Source organism: Atractosteus spatula, chromosome 10, assembly GCF_055471065.1.
Source record: "Atractosteus spatula isolate fAtrSpa1 chromosome 10, fAtrSpa1.hap1, whole genome shotgun sequence".
NCBI classification, from domain to species: domain Eukaryota; kingdom Metazoa; phylum Chordata; class Actinopteri; order Semionotiformes; family Lepisosteidae; genus Atractosteus; species Atractosteus spatula.
The window spans coordinates 9,710,465-9,717,495 of record NC_142715.1 but is presented as its reverse complement, the minus strand read 5'-3'; the positions used below and the strand labels follow the sequence as shown (position 1 = coordinate 9,717,495).

At 38.2% G+C, this 7,031-nt stretch overlaps 1 non-coding gene across 1 annotated transcript; it reads left to right on the top strand.

Annotated features, from left to right (window-relative positions):
* Positions 1 to 3,555: 3,555 nt before the first annotated feature.
* On the top strand, positions 3,556 to 3,638 carry trnal-uaa (transfer RNA leucine (anticodon UAA)). Its single transcript has one exon. It is a non-coding gene; the product is annotated as a tRNA-Leu (tRNA).
* Positions 3,639 to 7,031: the final 3,393 nt, after the last annotated feature.

Below are 7,031 nucleotides of genomic sequence, written 5' to 3'. Positions count from 1 at the left end.
AGGTGCTTTCGTGAACTTTAATCAAAGAGTTAAAATAGCGAATCTTTTTCAATCAGACGTTGATCAAAAGCTCAATAAACCACGAAGCAGAGGCTCTTGTACCGAATTAAACTCCCGTCTGAATGTCTTGTTTTAGCCAAAATCTGATCTTTGAATTAAGGGACTACTCTGTCGGCTTTGTAATTCAAAAGTATATACAAATGTCACGTTTTTTTTTTTGTAGATATAAAGGTGTTCTCTGTTTTCAAAGGAAAGGATATGTACTTAATTGCCTTTATGATTTGGTATTGATTTTGTATCGTTATATTATTAAGTTTGTGTTTTTTGTGTTTTTAACGTATTGTGGACTTATTTTTTAAACAAATGCTTATAAAGGCAAACAAGGCACACATCTGTTTATACCAGCGGTGAATTGTACATTTATATTTACAAGCTACTCTGCACTTTTGGGAGTATAACAGGTTCGATATAAAGTGGGAAAAATATAAAAGGGGAAAATACCCCGGACTGCGTGTAAAGCCCTCGTTGTGACTGTTGTTTTATTGTTAAATACGGCGTACTGTGCACGAAATGTTGCAGAAACACAATCTGATATTTTAATAATTATTATTTTAATAATTTGATAAGTATGAGGCCCCGGATCCAAATATTCAGTTCTGTTTTTTTTTTTAAAGTGATATCTTCCCTTCCTCTTGTGGAAATCACACGATGTGAGCAATTGTTTTTTGTTCTTTTTTTTTCACGTTGCGATCCAAAGAGCCTCAGACGCCCAGTCTGACAGTAACCAAACCAGAATGGATTCTGCTGGGAGCCGGACTGAGCTCATTCTCTGTGCTAAAAACAGAATCAGCTCTTCCCCGAATACCATCTACAGCTGCTGGATGGTACTCTGCGTCGTGCTGCTCTAGCAATTATTTTGACGAAAGACAGATCACTTGTGCGCTTTTAACCTTCTCGCAGCTACAGGCGAGACTGACGCTGGCGATATGAAGGCACCCGCTGGTACACCTTCTCTAACTTTCACAATCGCGATAAACATTTTTTTAAAAGACCTTTGAAAAACTAGATATAGATAAAACTAGATAAAAAACATGAGCTTTATCGGTTTTTACATTAATCGATTTTGAATCAAATTTGATCTTTTTACATTGCATTTTACATTAAAAAAGCGTGCATACCTAATCCACCAACAGACAGAGCAATATTTTATGTTGCCTTCCGGAGCTTTCAGCGTGTGATGGATTTGTATGAGCGTCTGTATGATACCACTACAGCATTGGCGCAGGTGCAAAATCCACTTTCACAAGACTTTTTCAGTGTCTTCTCCTCTCTCAAATGGACCGAAGCACAGGAGCCAATATAAGAGAAAACGACAGGTGTTTAAACAGAGAATGTCCCAATGTCTGCGACAACGCATTGTGATTTTGTATAAACGCAAATGGTTTATCAATTAAAAGCCAACATCATTCTTTTAATACCCTACCACACATGCGAGCTGTTGTGTGAAAGAAAATTCATCTGTGCATAGGAAGGCAGAATAAAATCCAGAACTGTATTGGTGATATCGATAAACAGGGCTCATGTTCACAATAAAACTTTATTGTATAAAACGTTAAAATTCGTAAATGTTTGTTTTAATCATGCAAAGTGTCTGTTAAACCATTCATGAAGGATTCTTAGACAAAAAAAACACACCATTATATGAGAAAATATATTTACTATATGTGCATTTAACTTACTTTTTAACAATTTTAGTTTCAAGGTCAATGAAAATTGTTGCCCTGCTTTTTTGTCATAAATACACAAGCTTGTTATGTCTTGTGTCAGAAATAAACTGCATGAAACAAAACGTAAGTGCGACAAAGAAAACAAACATTTGCGTTTATAGTGCAATGTTATCTCGAGCCTTTAAAATTACTTTAAACGCAATTTGTTTTTCTCTGTAGCTCTAAGGCTTTGTCATTTAGGTGTGCTGTTTTTTTTTACATGTTGTAAAAAAGTCGCTAAATCATACGAAACATAAAAACTCCAATTGTAAACAATTGACCATTCATATTCCTGAATTTTAAACCTATGGAGTATGTATACCTTGTCTTTGTATTTGTGCATATTACAGAGCTCCTTTTCAAAAGCTGTCAGTATAGATTAGTGCTTAGGTTTCCTGTTTTTTTACCCAGGTGGTCCAGATAAGACTCTTGGTATAGGAGCACGTCTGTGTTGCCTTCTGGATTTCAAATGAGCAGCTCAGTGCAGAAAAGAACTCTGTAGATCAGCATGTACATTTGCCTGGACAGTAGATTTTTCAGAAAGTGTAATTGGATTATAGCACGTGCCCCTGACGATGTTGTTGATACGTCATATGTGCTCTTTTTTGTATTATATGTATTTTTGTTGTTCAAATAAAAAAATATAAAAAAAAACTTTCAGGATGCTTGCTGCTGTAAAAATAAAATGACATCAAGGGCGCTGTACGCAGAGGTCTGAAACCTGCTCCACAGAAGAACTTTTTCCAGAGGTGTTAAAGAAAATTGATTTATTTTCATGACTGCAATGTATGGTGAAGCATAAAATCTAGCTGCATAAATTTCTATTACGTGTCATTTATGAAGGCGTTTCAAATAGCAGCCACTGAAGGATTAACGCTTTTGGAGCATGTATTATATTCTAAATACTCTTATTTAAATAAGCTTAAATTCGCATACTGTTATTTAGACATCGCAAACCAGTCCGACCTCATACAACATTCTGTGCCCGCTGAGTAGATCTTATAGCAGCTACAGCCACAGTAGCAGTAATGGCAACACAGTGCTTGGAGTTCAGCTTTTCTTATTTCTTCTGCAGAACTACTGGTATCGGAATATACTGATCCGCATAAGAAGCGCTACCGGTTTCAGATAGTTTTTATTGAGTGCTGCTCTAAACTTTACATTTGCTTAGACTTGTTTTCCCCATGAAAAAAGACATTTCCCTAATTACATTTAACTTTTTTTCCCTTATCATCAAGTAGAAATAAATAAAACATATCATTCCATTTAAGAGCCACAGGCAAGATGGCTGGTGGTCCAAGGCGTTGCGTTCAGGTTGTAGTTTCCCCTTGAGATGTTTGTTCAAATCCCACTTCTGACAAAGAAGTTAGAGTGGAAACGATAACATCCCTAAGTAGAAAACATCTCACATTTCATGTGTTTAATGTTAAGTGTCTTGGTGGTTGATGGCTCTTCTCTCTTGCAGGGTGATGGCAAACTTCTTGAGAGAGGGAGTCTCCTACGTAAGGCTGCTCTTCGTCAAGAGTGGAGACAACAGGAACAGACTTCAAACCGACATTAATTACTGAGAGCAGGCGAAAACGTCTTTTGAAATGAGGAAATGTCTGCTGACAGCAAACAGAGCTCACGCTGAGCTGTGGACAAGCGCTCCTCGTTAGTACAGTGCTGAGTACCCCTGCTTGTTGCGCGGGAGACCGAGGTACGTTTCTGTGACAGGGCGCTGGTTTAATTTTTTTTAATTGTTGAATCATATTTAAATGTTAAACAACTGAGCAGCATGTTGCTGTAGACCAGGATGGCCGAGTGGTTAAGGCGTTGGACTTAAGATCCAATAGACGAAAGTCCACGTGGGTTCGATCCCCACTCCTGGTAGTGTTGTAATAAGCTTTAAGTGACAGAACACTTTGATGATTTACACTCTATTTAAATATGAATTTACTCAATTTCAGTTCAGTTCTCTTCACTCCCACTCCCTGGCATAACTGAACTCTCACTATCGCATACTGAAGGCTTTACATCCATTAGCTGTGATACAGCTCCCAATAAAGACGGAATCAAACAGTTTGTTCTGTCTCTCATGATGATCCTCTTCTCGATCCAAATGAAATGTTTAATATGATGCCTCGAGAAAAAAAAGGAGTGAATTTCCGCCTGTAATGATTGATGCCCCATCAAACATTTTGTACATCCCCGGAAGTTTATACAGTAGAATCCTGGTTTGTGGCTTAAATTCAAGGTAAACAAGACTAAGGAAACGAGTTGGAAACTTGATGTCGAATTAATCACCCGGAATATTTCACTACATTGGGCAATATGTGCCAGAGAGGAGTACTTTAGATCCCTTCGATAGCTCAGTTGGTAGCGTGGCGGACTATATTAGAAACAGTTAGGAATCCTTAAGTCGCTGTTTTCACTCCAGCTCGAAGGAAGGTGCTTTTGTGAACTTTAATCAAAGAGTTAAAATAGCGAATCTTTTTCACTCAGACGTTGATCAAAAGCTCAATAAACGATGAAGCAGAGGCTCTTGTTCCGAATTCAACTAACATCTAATTGTCTTGTTTTGGCCAAGATCTGATCTTTGAATTAAGAGACTACTCTGTCTGATTTGTAATTCAAAAGTAGATACAAATGTCACTGTTTTCAAAGGATAGGTACTTAATTGGCTTTATGATTTGGTATTGATTTCGTATCGTTATATTATTAAGTTTGTGCTTTCTGTGTTTTTTATCATATTGTGAACTTCTTTTTTAAACAAATGCTTACAAAGGCAAACACAGCACACATCTGTTTATACCAGCGATGAATTGTACATTTTTATTAAGTACAATCTACTGTATTTTTAGAAAAAAATGGCGTACTGTGCACGATATTGTGATATCTTCTCTTCCTCTCGTGGAAATCACAAGATGTGAGCAAATGTTTTTTGTTCTTTTTTTTTTTCATGTTGCGATCCAAAGAGCCTCAGACGCACAGTCTGACAGTAACCAAACCAGAATGGATTCTGCTGGGAGCCGGACTGAGCTCATTCTCACTCCCTGTGCTGAAAACAGAATTATCTCTTCCCCGAACATCGTCTACAGCTGCTAGATATTGCTCTGCGTCCTACTGCTCCAGCAATTCCTTTGACCAAAGACAGATCACTTGTGCGCTTTTAACCTTCTTGCAGCTACAGGCTCTTTGATGGTTCATGCTGATCATCCTGTGGATCCAAAAGAAAATTTTAAAGCTGATACATTTTCGATTGTAATTTGCATCTAGCTACAACGTCCCTGGAAAAGAGATTTTATTAGTTGCGTGCAATCGGTATCTTTTACTTGACGTATGGTAGTAGAAATAGTTTGAAAAATGTTTTCTTAAGAAGATTGTATTGCCAGGACCTGCCTTTAGCGCTCAGTAGCGATTTCGCTGTTGATATAGATGGAGAAGAAATGTAAGATGAATGGATGATCTAAGCTAAAATAGCCCTAACACCCCTCCTGTAACAGTGTTTGTATTCATAGCAAGTAATATTCTTTTTCAAACCCGACCGTTGCTTTTGCATTAAGTGTTATGTAACCATTAGCGGTTTCGGTAGCTTCTGAAGAGCGCACTTTTCCAAACTGAAGCCTATAAGAACATTATTCAAGATGCACCATGGCCCAGAATCGTGCATCGGGACAAGGATTAACATCAATTGAAAGTACTCCCAAATAAAAGATTTGACCGAAAAATTAAAAGAGTAGGCAAGTATTAAAACAACACCATAACTTCTTGACATAACTTCCAAACTCTTTCCTGGTTCAGGCCATGTAAAATGACATCATTAGTGGTCATGCCGAGGTTGTGAGTTTAAGCCTCACCTGGAGCAGCCTGGATTTCTGTCTTGACATGTAAACAGTGTTTTGTGTTATTTGCTAAATGGAGAGAGGATTCTGTGTTAATTGTGCTCCTCCTTGAAGAGGTCAAGATGTGATGTTCACGAGGCTGGTGGTAAATATCCTTTCCAGGAATATTTTTTGTTCTTTATTGGGGAATATCGAATATCCGGGCTGTATATCGGGGCTGTAGGGGGTCAGATATATAGATGTAGTAAACACATTAGTGGAGACGGTGTGTCTGCTCTCTGTGAGAGAGACTGGCGGGAAGAATAATCTGTGGTCTGGGAAGAAGAGACCCTCGTTGGAAGAGCGGCGCTCCTCACAGGAGAGAATGAAAAAAATCTTTTTCAGGGACGCTGATTTTTCTCTTTGGGGGAGTTAAAAGCACTTGTGGCGAGTGACCTAGTGGTGCAACGGTAGCGTGTCTGACTCCAGATCAGAAAGTTGTGTGTTCAACTCACGTCGAGATCAGCTGATGTGTTTGCAGGTGCTGTGTTGCATGTGTTTGCCGAACCCGGAAATTACACCACGCAGTTGGGTTTTATCTGTACACCACTTAAGTAATCTGAATGAAATAACAGAGCAGTACAAAACACCCAGTCAGGAGCTTATGCAGCGAATCATCTTGAACACGACAAGAGAAAAGGCACACTGCACAAAAAGCCTGATTTAAATCACAAAACCCCGGGAAAAGTCGAATCGACAATCTTATAAAACGAAATCAGACGCGTTATCCATTAAACCACTAGCCTGTCACGTAAATGAATTGCACCATGGTGAGTTCTGCGCCGCTACTAGTAATACCCCACCCCCATCTTAAATTCTAAGTGAGAAACGTGTTTTCTACATTTTTGTCAGTTTTAAAACTAGGAGTATACGGCACTCTGCACAGTGTACGAAGTAAATTATTTTCGCAGTAATTAATTTATTTATTATATTTATTAATAAAATAATAAAATAAATTTACTTCGTACACTATGCAGAGTGCCGTATACTCCTAGTTGCGGCACACACGATATATACAGTAAAAAGCCTCAGGCACTGTGTTAGATGTGTTTTCGACGTTATATATGCGTTTATTAATGTCGTCAATTTTACGGTTGCAATTCGACGTTGATTATACGTCGCAACGACGTATATATACGTATAGCCGTATTTTCGCTGTGAATATACGTATATTCGACGAATCACCGCCCACTGGGAATAGGTTTATTCCATGCTGAAAAGAGAAGAGAGAAAACATAACGTTTCAGCTGTGAAACCTTCTTCAGGTTTGTTTTCTCTCTTCTATTTTCAGCATGGAATAAACCTACAGTATTACTTGTTCCTTTGCAGATTCGAATGCTGACGTAGCTACCCACCTGAATATATTAAACGTTTCATCTATATGATTAACATAATGTTCTCC